At 50.8% G+C, this 15,000-nt stretch overlaps 1 protein-coding gene across 1 annotated transcript in view; it reads right to left on the bottom strand.

The window, feature by feature from the left end:
* LOC310824471 (uncharacterized protein) overlaps positions 1 to 6,951 on the bottom strand; it is a 13,691-nt gene extending 6,740 nt beyond the window's left edge. Inside the window, exon 1 of the mRNA XM_083697719.1 lies at positions 6,823 to 6,951. The gene's annotated coding sequence lies outside the window, so the exon portion shown is untranslated. The remainder of the gene's footprint in view (positions 1 to 6,822) is intronic.
* Between the last annotated feature and the right edge of the window lie 8,049 nt (positions 6,952 to 15,000).

The following is a 15,000-nucleotide window of genomic DNA, read 5'->3' as shown; positions in this document are numbered from 1 at the left end:
CGCCACCCCCACCCGCTCTGAGAGCAGGATCAAGCACTAGGGCAGCACTTTTTATGGTCTGCTAAAATGAACTGCAACAGATGGTGTGAACGAGAAAAGGACAAGGGGAGAGGAGAGGAGAGGAGAGGAAGGATGAAGAGACGGAGGGATGGAAGAGGACAGAGAGAGACGTTTGGGAGTGGATCAGAAAGAAGGGACACAGACAGTAGATTAAGAAGTTGGAAAGCTGAAGGAGTTGACTGAAAAAAGAGGTATGGCGAGAGAGAGAGAGAGAGAGAGGGAGAGAGAGAGAAAAAGAGAGAGAGAGGGAGGGAGGGAGAGAAAAAGGGACAGAGAGAGAAAAAGAGAGAGAGAGGGAGGGAGGGAGAGAAAAAGGGACAGAGAGAGAAAAAGAGAGAGAGAGGGAGGGAGGGAAAGAAAAAGGGACAGAGAGAGAGAGAGAAAAAGAGAGAGAGAGATGGACAAGTTACAGACTCCTGTTATGTTCAAGAGCAGGCTACTCCAGGAGACTAGTGCACTTGTTTGGAGATTCCAACATGCTCTCACTGAACGAAAGCGCTGTGTGTGTGTGTGTGTGTGTGTGTGGGGGGGGGGGGGCGTAGGGCAGTGGCTGCTGTTACTACATCTGTTCCAAACCATCACTCTCACTACAGCTTTGACACCCCTCCATAACCCCACCCCCCACCGTGCGCACGTGCACACACACACACACACACACACACACACATACAAACACAACTCAGCCCTAACATCCTGACATTCTTGCACATCCTTGTAAAAAAAGAGCCAGGGAGGTCACCATGTGAGAGCAGTAGAGGCAACTTGTGTGTGTGTGTGTGTGTGTGTGTGTCAGTAGTAACACACACTGATGGAAAAGTCGCCTCTCTGTGCCAAAGACCAGCAAACAAGAATGCCTCTCCCTCTCCTCTTTCCTCCTCCTCCCCACTAGCACTCCTTTCCTCACTCTGACTCCTCCTTCCTCCATTTTCTCTCCCTCCCTCCCTCCCTCCCTCCCTCCCTCTCCATCTTGTTTTGTCTTTGGCTGCCTGGCTGGGCCCTTCTCTCCACCATCCCCTCCCTCCCTCCCTCCCTCCATTCCTCTTCCTGTAGCCACATACATCTCCCTCTCTGCAAAAACCTCTGTGGGGGTGGGGAGGGGGGTTGACACATTTCCTGTGGCCTGAGAGACACCTTTCTCCATCACATTTTACGAGCATTCAGATTAAGATTACCATCTTTACTGCATTCCACCGTTTACAATAGCTAATCTGAGAGCTGGGTGGGTAGCATCACTCACTCATTAAAGAGCCAAACTGTCAAAGTTGGCACATTCTCTTGAAAGCAAACAGCAGGGTGCCATGTTGTCTTGACGTAACATACCTTCTGCCTCATACCTTGTAATTCGTTCCTTACAGGCTGATCTAACAGCGGCTGGGTAGGAATGTGGGTATTGCGCTGTGTTGCTTTTCACCAATCCAGTCACTGTCAACTCCTCAAGACAGACGAGGAAGGATGGATGTAATTACAATGCATTGGAGTGGGGCCAGGGTGTTGGGGCCGGTCTCTCGCTAGAGGGTGTGTGTGTGTGTGTGTGTGTGTGTGTGTGTGTGTGTGTGTGTGTGTGTGTGTGTGAGAAAGAGGGGCCTCCTGTATCAAAGCCTGTCTTGTCAGCTCACGGCCTGGGTTAGGTAGGGTCTTGAGGAGGGGGAGGGAAGGAGGGAGAGGGGGGGAGGGGTGAGGGATGGAGGGTGAGGGGGGGGAGGGAGGGAGGGAGGGTAGGATCCGGTGGCCATATGTTGGCTATTTATTATCACCCTCCTCACTGGCTCTCCCTCCTGACACCACTGAACTCCTCGACACACGCTGGACCAGCTCAGCACTAATGACCGCATGGACACATGTACACTGAGAGAAAAGAACAGGTCCCACTGGAGCATTCACCCATCAGACACACACACACACACACACACACACACACACACACTCACAATCCTTCACTGAGTGGAGGTCTGTTCAACTAACGAAGGGAAATATCTAGTTGTTGTTTTGTTTTTTTAAATGGATGGATATCATAGGGTATGGCCTAATATGATATAGGCTAGGCCAATGATGGGCTAGGGCTACATGTGCCTATGATGGGCTAGGCCTATGATGTGCTGGGTGCCTATAGCATGTGTAGGCTAACACTCTGCGGTGGAGCATGACGCTCTCCTAAATCACAACAGGAAACACAGACTCCCTGGTCACAAGAGAACACTCAGCTTCCCTTCGTGTGTCTGTGTGTGTGTGTGTGTGTGTGTGTGTGTGTGTGTGTGTGTGTGTGTGCGCGTCTTGTACAGCTGATTGATGAGAAGCGTTCTTTCTCTTCCTATTGCCCTGGTTTTTAAAGTTTCAGAGGACCACCCCTCCCCTCCCCCCTCTCCTCTCCTCCACTCCCCCTCTTCCCCTCCCATATCTAACACCCAGCTGCTATTGCCCATCCTCCCCCCTCCCACTCTCCCCCGCTCTGACTACCCTGCCCTGACTTGTTTTACACACACACACACACACACACACACATCCACAGAGAGAGAGAGAGAGAGAGAGAGAGAGAGAGAGAGAGAGAAAAAGAGTGCATAAATGTGCTCAAAAACACACACACAACCTCATAAACACTGAATCATGTCTCCAGAACAAATGCAACAGGTAGATCCATTCTGTCACACACACCACTTCCAGCTATCCTTCTCCTACTCACAACCCTCTCTCCCACCCCCCTCCCACAGACCAAAGGTCAGGGTATCAGTGCAGTACTATGTTTACTGAGGCAGGGAGGGAGGTTGAGGGGGTGGGGGGTAGGGGGTGGGGGCATGCAGGGACGGGGAGAGGCTCAGGCTACAAAGCTCTCTTCTCTGCTTCCTCTTCCTCCACACATCTTGAATCTCTCTGTCGCTTTTTTTTTTTAATGTTTTTTTTCTTTCTTCTCTCTCTCTCTCCATCCCTCCCCTTCTCCCTCTTGCATCATCCAAGCCTCCCAACCGCTTCCTCCTCTTTCCCTCGTCAGACCCACCCAGGCCAAAATGCGAAGCCTTATGACTATTTAGTGGCTCTCCAGCTTTCAGGCAGCCATGCTAAAGGAGGAGGCTATTTGACGGCTTTGGTTCTTCATACCCAGGCACACACACACACACACACACACACACACACACACACACACACACACACACACACACACACACACACACACACACACACACACACACACACACACACACAACGTAAGCAAGAACTACTCCATCACACACACACACACACACAAACTTGACGGATAAAGGTTTTCGCTAATGACATCTCCACAGACTGAACTTAAGTTGTTACCAGACAGATCATGACACGGTCAGTCGCTAGGCAGACTAGAGTAGGAGAGTGTCTGCCCCCCCATGTAGCAACCTAGGCCTGGGGATAATCTCTACTGAACAAACTGCTAACATCACACATTTCAAACCTCTCCTTGGGATAATACAGGACAGCACACGCGCGCATGCACGCGCGCACACTCACACACAAACAAAACACACACACACACACACACACACACACACGCACGTACACACAAAACACATCCCTTTCCTAATGCCTGAGCACTTGTTGATCTGATAAGGCAATCAGGAGGATAGCATCAGAACCGGTAGAACCCTAGTCTCTGGCATGCCTTTCACAGCTCTGGGATCCAGCGCAAAGACAGGAGGAAGAGAGGAGAGAAGGGGGGAGGAGAGGAGAGACAGGGGGAGGAGAGGAGAGACCGGGGGGAGGGGTGTGTCTCAGCCAACCACAGAACTATGTGACCACGGAAAATGTCTGCCGGGACCCACAGCCGAGCCAATTACAGTTCAGACTCACTCAGGCTTGCTCTCTCTTTTTCTCTCTCTCTCTGTCTCACTCATCGTCACGGATGCACACTTGCTCTCTCTTTTTCTCTCTCTCTCTCTCTGTGTGATGAAAACTCACTCTGTTCCTTTCTCTCGCATCTTCACAGTATAGTTTCCAGGCTGACGAGAGAGAAAACTCACTCGAACAAAAACACTACAAAAGGCTACACATACCGACACTACATAACTTTTGGAGGCAGTCAGGATTTTGTCAAGGTGTTTTTGTCTGTATAATAGTCAAGTAGGCTAGTCCTGTCTCTCTCTCTCTGTCTCTCTTTTTGTCTCTGTCTGTATAATAGTCAGGAGTAGTAGGCTAGCCCTGTAGGCTAGCCCTGTCTCTCTCTCTGTCTGTATAATAGGTAGGCAAGCCCTGTCTCTCTCTCTCTCTCTCTCTCTCTCTGTATAATAGTCAGGTAGGCTAGCCCTGTCTCTCTCTCTCTCTCTCTCTGTATAATAGTCAGGTAGGCTAGCCCTGTCTCTCTCTCTCTCTCTCTCTGTATAATAGTCAGGTAGGCTAGCCCTGTCTGTCTCTCTCTCTCTCTCTCTCTCTATAATAGTCAGGTAGGCTAGCTCTGTCTCTCTCTCTCTCTCTCTCTCTGTATAATAGTTAGGTAGACTAGCCCTGTCTGTCTCTCTCTCTCTCTGTCTGTATAATAGTCAGGGGGAGGCTAGCCCTGTGTCTCTCTCTCTCTCTCTCTCTCTCTCTCTCTCTGTATAATAGCCAGGTAGGCTAGCCCCGTCTCTCTCTCTCTCTGTCTGTATAATAGTCAGGTAGACTAGCCCTGTCTTTCTCTCTCTCTCTGTGTATAATAGTCAGAGGTAGACTAGCTCTCTCTCTCTCTCTCTCTCTCTCTCTCTTCCTCTCTCTCTCTGTATAATAGTCAGGTAGACTAGCCCTGTCTCTCTCTCTCTCTGTCTGTATAATAGTCAGGGGGAGGCTAGCCCTGTCTCTCTCTCTCTCTCTCTCTCTCTCTCTCTCTCTCTCTCTCTCTCTCTCTCTGTCTGTATAATAGTCAGGTAGACTAGCCCTGTCTCTCTCTCTCTCTGTCTGTATAATAGTCAGGGGGAGGCTAGCCCTGTCTCTCTCTCTCTCTCTCTCTCTCTCTCTCTGTCTGTATAATAGCCAGGTAGACTAGCCCCGTCTCTCTCTCTGTCTGTATAATAGTCAGGGGGAGGCTAGCCCTGTCTCTCTCTCTCTCTCTCTGTATAATAGTCAGGTAGACTAGCCCTGTCTTTCTCTCTCTCTCTGTGTATAATAGTCAGAGGTAGACTAGCTCTCTCTCTCTCTCTCTCTCTCTCTTCCTCTCTCTCTCTGTATAATAGTCAGGTAGACTAGCCCTGTCTCTCTCTCTCTCTGTCTGTATAATAGTCAGGGGGAGGCTAGCCCTGTCTCTCTCTCTCTCTCTCTCTCTCTCTCTCTGTCTGTATAATAGTCAGGTAGACTAGCCCTGTCTCTCTCTCTCTCTGTCTGTATAATAGTCAGGGGGAGGCTAGCCCTGTCTCTCTCTCTCTCTCTCTCTCTCTCTCTGTCTGTATAATAGCCAGGTAGACTAGCCCCGTCTCTCTCTCTGTCTGTATAATAGTCAGGGGGAGGCTAGCCCTGTCTCTCTCTCTCTCTCTCTGTGTATAATAGTCAGAGGTAGACTAGCTCTCTCTCTCTCTCTCTCTCTTCCTCTCTCTCTCTGTATAATAGTCAGGTAGGCTAGCCCTGTCTCTCTCTCTCTCTCTCTCTCTTTGTCTCTGTCTGTATAATAGTCAGGAGGTAGGCTAGACCTGTCTCTCTCTCTGTCTGTATAATAGTCAGGAGGTAGGCTAGACCTGTCTCTCTCTCTGTCTGTATAATAGTCAGGAGGTAGGCTAGACCTGTCTCTCTCTCTCTCTCTGTCTGTATAATAGTCAGGAGTAGGCTAGACCTGTCTCTCTCTCTGTCTGTATAATAGTCAGGAGTAGGCTAGACCTGTCTCTCTCTCTCTCTCTGTCTGTATAATAGTCAGGAAGTAGGCTAGGATCAGCGGTAGTGTTGAGTTCTGCTGCACCTGCAGGCTTCAAACAGTTTCATACTGGATGACATGAGATGCCCTCAAGCCTGACTGCTCACATACAGTGTATACACTGTAACCTTCACTGTAACATACACTGTAACATAGACAACACAGTAAGGGTTTACTGAGGATAGGCTATTCACTGCAGTAAACGTCTGAATGAAACAGACATTCTGCCTCACCTAAAACAGGTGAGGCAGCAAACCACTCATTATCTCATCCCATCATCATCATCATCCTGGGAACGTCGGAAGGGGATGGAGGAGGGCAGAGCCTATGCTGCCAGTTACACACACACACACACACACACACGAGCGGTGACTCACCATTGAGTTTCAGTCAGAGAGAGTGTGGAATCTGTGGGACTTACCCATGACTGAGGAAAACCATTCCACCTTTCCTTCTCAGCAAAACATAAAAAGATAAAAGGAGACGGTTCGGAGTGATAGCATGCCATGCACATACAGCAGCCTGTCATGACGTCAGACCACTGCTGCATTCATTACAGCATCAAGCTGCTAATAGTCACAATTTCAAGGATATTTATCCTGGTTGGACTGAACGATGACAGTATGAAAATCAGTAATGGAATGCCATGGAAAAGTTGATGATGAATGTCAAATGCGCAAGGATGGAAGAAAATATGCATACGTGAAGAAAATGGGATACATCTAAAACAGAATAAAAAGGATGGGAAAAAAAAAGGGGGGGGGGGGGAAGTCATGCTGAATGAAGCATCAGAACAGCTCTCGGTGTGCAGGGTTTGGTGGTAAGAAGGTGGCATGGCAGCGTGGGAGGAGGGAGAGAGAGAGAGAGAGAGAGAAACAGAGAGAGAGAGAGAGGGAGCCGCGGGCGTCGGTTGGTATATTTACCCGTCTGAGACCAGGGCAATAACGCAGCTGGGCTCAAGGCGTGGGGCACGGGGGCACGGGGGTGGCGAGGAGACGCCTGCCTGCCTGCCTGCCTGCCTGCCTGCCCGCCTCGAGTGTCAGCACCCACTACTCACACTGCAGGGAGAGCACAGAGACGGCCTTTAATACACACACTCTTCATCAACCTGACAGGCGCGCGCGCACACACACACACACACACACACACCCACCCACCCACACACGCGCACTCACACTCTCACACACTCTCTCTCTCTCTCTCTCTCTCACACACACACACACACAAAAAAACAACTGAGGAGACAAGAGGTAGACTTTGGTTTCTGGCTGTTAAGCTGTAAATGAAGCACAACCCACTTCACTTGTTGCACAACACCTCTCAGTAGAACCATAGTGCAGAACCCCCCCCCCCCACACACACACACACACACACACACCACCCTTTGACCTGATGGGGTTCTGTGACATAATCATTCCATATTATGAGACATCGTCATATTGAAATAAGAGTTCGGCCCATGAAGTGTCAGCTGCACAACATCACACAGAGGCCTGATCCCACAGCAGCCATGTTAGCTAGTTCCCTCCAAGGAAATATTGACCAATCGCAGTTCACAGACCCGTGGACTACATCCTCTCCGCATTCTTCTGAACGATGGGGAAGCAAAATGGAGTCCCACCCTTAGAAAAGTCAGTCTGGTACTGTTTAATGCCATGTTGAGAGGTTGCCAGGTTGGCCACAGTAAAGGCTGTAAAGAGCAGATTATTGATGTAGCCTAGGGTAAACGAAGCACGGAGGCACTGCAGGGCTACTGACTGACAGATTATCTACTTTGTCAAAGAGGTTTGAAAAAAAAAACGTAGATGCAGGGGGGCAGGGAGAGAGCAGGCAGACTCGGGTCAGAGAGAGAGAGAGAGAGAGAGAGAGAGAGAGAGAGAGAATAATGGACAGATAGAAAGACAAAAGAAAAGGGTGAGAGAGGGCGCGGAGACAGGAGAGATGAGAGGGACAGAGGATGGATGAGAGAGGGAGGAGGACAGGAGAGAGAGGGGGGGGGAGAGAAACAGAGAGAGACAGGACAGAGATTATCAGATTAGTGGCTGGTAAGAGCGTCTAATTAAGAGGCAGTGAAGTGTAATGAGGCACCGGGTGGAAGGTGGGAGGATGGAGGAGATGTCTTAGGTTCAAACACTCCTCAGACACAGATTACACTGTGTGTGAATGTGTGTGTGTGTGTGTGTGTGTGTGTGTGTGTGTGTGTGTCTGTGTGTACGTGTCCGATTCGTTGGGGGGGGTTAGGGTTAGGTGCGACCTGATGTCCGAGGGTAGCCGCGCACACCACCGTGCACACGCACCCCCGCCGCACCATGTGACACAGCCGTCAGGACGAGTGGCGGTAAACATCTCCTACATTGTAAACATCTCCTACATTGTAAACATCTCCTCGCACCTCTCGTCAAGGGCAACGGACGGAGGCGAGCGCCGAGGGCCGTCGGGGCACGTACTCAAATAATCTGACAGATAGAGACGAGAACTCCTCGTATGGTTTCTAAAATGTTTTAAAAGAAAACACTGCGGGGTGGGGGGTGGGTGGGGGGGGGGGGGTTGAAGAAGATGTCTTCAGGTTATCGTGACCCGGCTGGGTTCATCATCCCTCGCTGACCTATCAAGCTGTGCAGCGCTGCTACAACTACATGCTTGGCAGGCAGAGTGTACAGCGTTGATGCTGATGCAGGGCTGTAGACTGACAGGACCAGTTATCACACCTTCTCCTACTAGGGAGGGTGGGGGGGGGGGCACCAGAACTAAGCCCCGGCTAAATTAGTAGCTAGTGTTGTTTATTGTAAATTACCCTGCAAAGACACTCTAAACCCCCGCCCCCCCCCCACACACACACACACACACACACACACACCCACCCACCCGCACCCCGCACCCCTCCGCACCCCTCCCCACTATGCAGGAGCTATTTATTTATATGGGACTTGAGGGTAGGTAGGGGCTGGTAATAATTCATATTTATTAATTTCTTGAAATTGAAAGAAATAGTAAATCATGCAATGACATGTTAATTGTTATTAAGAAATGAGCTTCACAGATGAGGGTGGAGTTATGGTTAAGAGTGTGTGTGTTTATGTGTGCGTGTGTGTGTGCGCGCGTGCGTGAAAGAACTAGGCCAGTTGACAGGCACAGACAAGTGTAAAAGCCTGGAGGTTTGAGGAGAGCAGTTGGCACAGGGAGGTATCACTTCTACACCACAGCATCCCCATTGTATCTGTTACAGCAGGGGAAAGGCTGAGAGAAAGAGAGAGAGAGAGAGAGAGAGAGAGAGAGAGAGAGAGAGAGAGAGAAAGGGAGAGAGAGAGAACGTGAGGGGGGAAAGATGGATGCATAACACATAATACATGCATAATACAGAGGTAGAGAAAAGGGAAGTGACAGAGAGAGAGAGAGAAAGGGAGGTGAAAGAAAAGATGAATAGCCTAGCAGAGCACAGCCCCTCTCTAAAGGAGAAGAGGTGGGGAGAGAGAGAGAGAATCTGGTCAAACTAGACAAGCCAGTTTCCTCCAGTACGGTTTAGAGGAAGCCACATGTCTTCTACCGTAGGCCAACTTCTGATTGGCTCTCTGGTCTAACCCATGCACTGCTGGGGGAAGGAGCATGCCTGGGGATAAGCCCCACCTCTCTGTGCTCTCAACAGCATCCTTATCTAGACAAACTGCTCACCCAGCCACCAACACACACACACACACAGTGATGGTGACTCAGGGAGAGACCGATCCATCTGTGCCTGGGCCTGATAAAGAAAACACACAAAGTTCTGTTCATTTCCATGTCATCAAAACACGCGCAGGCCTACGCGAAAAGAATGTTGATAGACGATGCCCATAGCGTTGACGGAAAAAATAAAATAATAATCTATCTATCAAACTTATTTAATCAAATGATTTGAGTCAGGGCGTTGTTGATCTTTGAGAGGGGCCTGAGGCATCACTTCCTATTTGCCTTAAACACGGGGCTGCTGCAGCATCATATCTGAATAGACTTTCAGGCTTCCAGCGAAAAAATGACAGCGATGCAAAAATTAGAGTCATCTGATCTGGCAGCATGTGTCAATCTGTGGCACTTCCTACTGGGCTCGGAGTGTGTGTGTTTATGGTGAAGTGTTGCCTTCACTAAAGACAATGGGATGCGTCAGAGGACAACTTTCTTACAGTCAAACTACTGAGTCTAGTGTGGAGCAAAACTCAAATGAGAAGTTCCCCTTTTGCTTCTTATGAATGCTGAGAAGGACAACGACGCGATCACAAAAAGGCCACAAATAAGAATGAAACCCAACAATGATACTGTAAGTTGTAGGTCGTTGGAGAGATTGTGGTTGAGAAGGAGTATCAGTATGACTAAAATTCACGTGAATCTGAATTGCAGGGCGGAGGCGTTTGGCAAAGGTGCGCAAACACATACGCGCACGCACGCACACACGCACGCGCGCACACACTCACACACACGCGCACACACACTTCATAGATCCAGAGTGGCGTTACATGGGAGCTTGAGAACACAGGTCCTTGGCAACCCTTGGAGCTCAGCTGTCACCCAGGACAGGTGTCTACGACAGGCAGACAGTCAGAGGGACGTCTGGGGCCGTTCTCTCCTCCAGGAGAAAAGGCAAGGCTTTATTCTGCCCTAAAATGGGACATATGCTAACTTGGCTCTCCACTAGGCTGGCTAGGGCATTGCTAGACCACTCTGGGGGAGGGAGAGAGGGAGGGAGGGATGGACAGAGGGAGGGAGGGAGGGAGGGAGGGAGGGAGGGATGAGAGATCCAGTTTGACTGGATCACATGAGACTGGTTTGGGAGGGGGGGGGGGGGGGGGCGACAAATTACCACTGCAAGATGGATCTCACAAACACTATTTTCATTATAGTCTCAACATTACCAACACAACACAGAAACCTAGTGGACACACACACACACACACACACACACACACACACACACACACACACACACACACACACACACACACACACACACACACACACACACACACACACACACACACACACACACACACACACAGTTGTGTTGGGTGTTCGTTACAGAGTGAGAGTGCAGATGCAGATTGTGTGTTGACAGATGCCAGCCCCACACTGACAGCTGCCTGGAAAACTGCACACACGAGACACACACACACACAGCACCTAAAACGGTGTCTGCCGTGATAATGCGTCCTTCCAAAACACACTAGCGTTTAAGTCCACGTGATAATGCGTCCTTCCAGAACACACTAGTGTTTCAGTCCACGCCAGTTAATGGACTACTTTTGTTGTTTATTTTCCAAAGAAAAGATATATATATTAATAAGACAATTGTTTACAACTAGCCTATATAAACATATTTCCTTACATAATTGTGAGGCTGCAAAGTTTCATAGGGAGTTAATGTGATGCTAAGGAGGCTAAGCTAACTGCTTGTCCATCCTGATGTGTCAATGTTTCATAGAGAGTTAATGTGATGCTAAGGAGGCTAAGCTAACTGCTTGTCCATCCTGATGTGTCAATGTTTCATAGAGAGTTAATGTGATGCTAAGGAGGCTAAGCTAACTGCTTGTCCATCCTGATGTGTCTAGTTCTTACTGGTACTGGAACTTTTTTTTTTGTTTCATCAATGGAAAAAAAAAACTCCCGGGTAGCAGTCACATGGGAATGTTACTCCCTCCCTCCCTCCCTCTCCCCCTCCCCCTACTCCCTACCGTTTTCTCTGCCTGCCGTGTGTGTCTCTCTCTCTCTCTCTCTCTCTCCCCCTCCTCTCTCCCTCTCCCCCCTCCCTCTCCCTCCCTCCCCCCCCCCCCCCCTCTCCCTCCAGCAGGTTTTATGACACCAGGAGGACACAGCAGGCCAGGACTGCTCTCCACTGACAGTTGTCTATCTGTGCAACAAATGGCACATTCACACAGGGGCAGCAGTCACAGCCCCACTCCATAAATCCTGACACACACACACACACACACACACGACTAACAGCACCTCAAACCGGGTCTGCAGTGATAATGTGTCCTACAAGGACACTTTAGAAAACCTGCTGTTAAGTTCACGTCAGTTAATGGACTACTTCACCAGTGGTCACCACCCCATCCACCGCGCCATAACAACTGCACTAGTCTCATTCGACGCATTGCAACAGCACTGCTGCTGCTGGCTCCAATGCATCTGATGGGAGAGATAGAGGCGGCAGTTAGAATCACCTGAGTGTGACTCGTACAAATGATGCGTGATGCTGAAATACGATGCCAACCGCCCCCCCCCCAAAAAAATGTGTTGTTGCGGTTTCCCACGTAAGGTCCAGGCCAACACACACCCGAACACACGTCAACGTGAGGCGAGTTTGAGATGCCTTCTATAAAATGGAGGCCCGCCACGGGTTCTGATGGGGAGAACCAGGTGAAAAAGACAGGCTCAGTTCAACAACATCCTTGGTGTTACAACAATAAACCCTGGGTGTGTCTCGCTTTCTCTTTCTCTCTCTCTATCTTTCTCTCTCTCTCTCTCTCTCTCTCTCTCTTTCTCTTTCGCAAACCCTCACCGCCTTTCAGCACCTGAAACACAGGAGGGAGGGGTATGTAAAAAGGGGGCTGCCTTCAGGTGTGCATGTTCATACACGCCAACGCTGGTTGAGTCTGGACTTACTCAGCGCGCGCGCACGCACACACACACACACGCACACACACACACACAAATCCAAGGAAGACGACTCATACCCTTGTCACACCCGATTATTAGACTACCTAAAAAAGTGTTTGAGTGTGTGTGTCATACCCCTCCAACACACAAGACACGCAAACACCCCAGCCTATCTACAGTCATCAGGGTGAGCTACAGTCTCCAGGGTGAGCTACAGTCATCAGGGTGAGCTACTTCTGTGTCTTCGTTCATAAGATGTGATCATAGCATTCCTCACTCACTACTCACACGTCCGTCATCTTCACGCCCGCTGAAAACAGTGAAACGCCGAGCACCGAATCCTAACTTGAGAGCCGCACGCATAACGCTACTTCCTAATATTATTTAAAAGCGGTCAGACTTTGTGGCAGACTGCGGGGTTCTCGTCACATGCTGCGGGTCTGTGTCTCGAGAGGGATGCCCCGTCTGCAGTTCTGCAGCGCGGCGAAGCCTCTGGCTTTCTACAGCTGTCACTCTGGACACACCGCCGCGTCTGTTCGCTGGACGAGCAGTCGAACCTCTGGAGGGGGGGGGGGGGGGGGGGGGGGGGGGGTGGGGGGGGTGGGGGGGGGGGGGGGGGGGGGGGGGGGGGGGATTCACCCTGCACAGAGAGAGACAGACAGATACGCCTCTCTCTCTCTCTCCCTCTCTCTCTCTCTCGCTCTCTCTCTCTCGCTCTCTCTCTACAGCTTCTCTCACCATAATGGGCCTCTTTGTGTAGCCAAGAAGAATACACCCTTCATCTGGACTAGTACTGAGGCTATCCCTCTCTCTCTCCGTCTCTTCCCACACACACACACACACACACACACACACACACACACAGGCGCGCGCGACAAATGATTGTGGCAGTCAAGATCCCCCCCCCCCACCCCAAAGAGGCTAGTGCACGTGTGTGTGTGGTGTGTGTGTGTGTGTGTGTATGTGTGTGTGTGTGTGTGTGTGAGAGAAGCGGGGTAAAAAAAGCGAGCAGCAGACACCTAGCAAGTCGACAACTAGATGGCTCAGTCAGTACAGTCGAGGCACCTCCGTTTTTATCTCTCAGTCCTTCTAAATAGATCACCACCTCCCCCCGCCCCCCCGCCCCCCTTCTCCTCTGATGTTACATGGCCTGAGCTCCAAAGTGAGGATACCGGCCAAAGTACAAGGCCACAACATCAGCCAACTGTTGCCGATGGCGGCTCCCCGCCCGCCTACTCTGCCTGCGAAGCACCGCCTTCGCCACACGGGCCTCAGCCACTCCCCTCAGTCACTAACCAATCAGGAAGTCTCCAGCCATCTGTTTGCTGAGGACAAGAGTGTGAGCGACAGCGGGTGGAGGGTACAGGGGAGGGAGGGAGGGGGAGGGAGGGGGGAGGGAGGGTGGCTGGTCTTGCAGCAGGGGGTTATCCATCACACCCCTGGGGTGTGTGGACGGGGAACGCACGCACGCATGAACGCACAGCGCGCGCACCACGCACACACACACACACAGCTACTCTCAGCAACACTGAAGCAACTCCTCCAGCAAAGGCAGCATCACATCATGTTCTCTCCTCTCCTCTCCTCTCCCCCTCTCCTCTCCTCCCCCTCTCCTCTTCTCCCTTCTGAAATAAGAGTCACATTGTGTTTGTTTCTCCCTTTTTCTCCTGCCTGGTGCTCCAGAAGTGCAGGCCTTCTCTCCATGGGCTGCAGCCTGAGGACATGAGCTCCTACAAGGGAGCAATTCATCCGGAGGAGGGGGTGGAGGCTGGAGGTGCTGGAACTTCACACTGCAGCACAGTTTGGTCGGGGGGTTTCGGGGTCCTGCAGCAAATCTGCCAGCCATCCTTTTAGGTGCGCTGACTGTGCTAGGGACGGCCTCCGGAGGAGTCGGAGAGCAGCAGCCCGCCCATCCCACAGTTGTGTTTCAGCAAGTCACGAAAGCGATACTAAAAAGTTACCTTTTCACGGACCATCCACAGACAATGTGAACAGGCGAGGACCTCTGAGAAAATATTATCTGAAAGCATGAGAGTTACACCCACCGGCCAGCATGAGGGGCTGAGCAATGTGCTCGACAACTGGACGACCTCTTTCTCCATCCCTCTGTGTCTCGCCGGGCTCTCCCTCACAAACAGAGAGCCCCCTAGAGCACAGCATCGTCTTCACCAGAGGATGAGGGTGACCACAGGCCCTGCTCTGCTTCCTGCTACTATACAGAGACGCCATAAGGCCCACACACACACACACACACAGACAGAGACACACACACAGAGACACACACACAGACACACACAGAGACACAGACACAGAGACACACACACACACACACACAGAGACACAGACACAGGCACACACACACACACACACTGGAAAGGCCTCATTACCATCCCTATTGTCCATCTCAATATTCCTGCTCAGACATGTCGTCTGTTTCAGACACTACCATCTACTGTGATGCTGTGATGGGTGGG

This window comes from Argentina silus (genome assembly GCF_951799395.1).
Source record: "Argentina silus genome assembly, contig: scaffold_401, whole genome shotgun sequence".
Classification (NCBI taxonomy): Eukaryota; Metazoa; Chordata; class Actinopteri; order Argentiniformes; family Argentinidae; genus Argentina; species Argentina silus.
The sequence above is the reverse complement of the archived record's forward strand: the minus strand, read 5'-3'. Positions and strand labels throughout refer to the sequence as shown.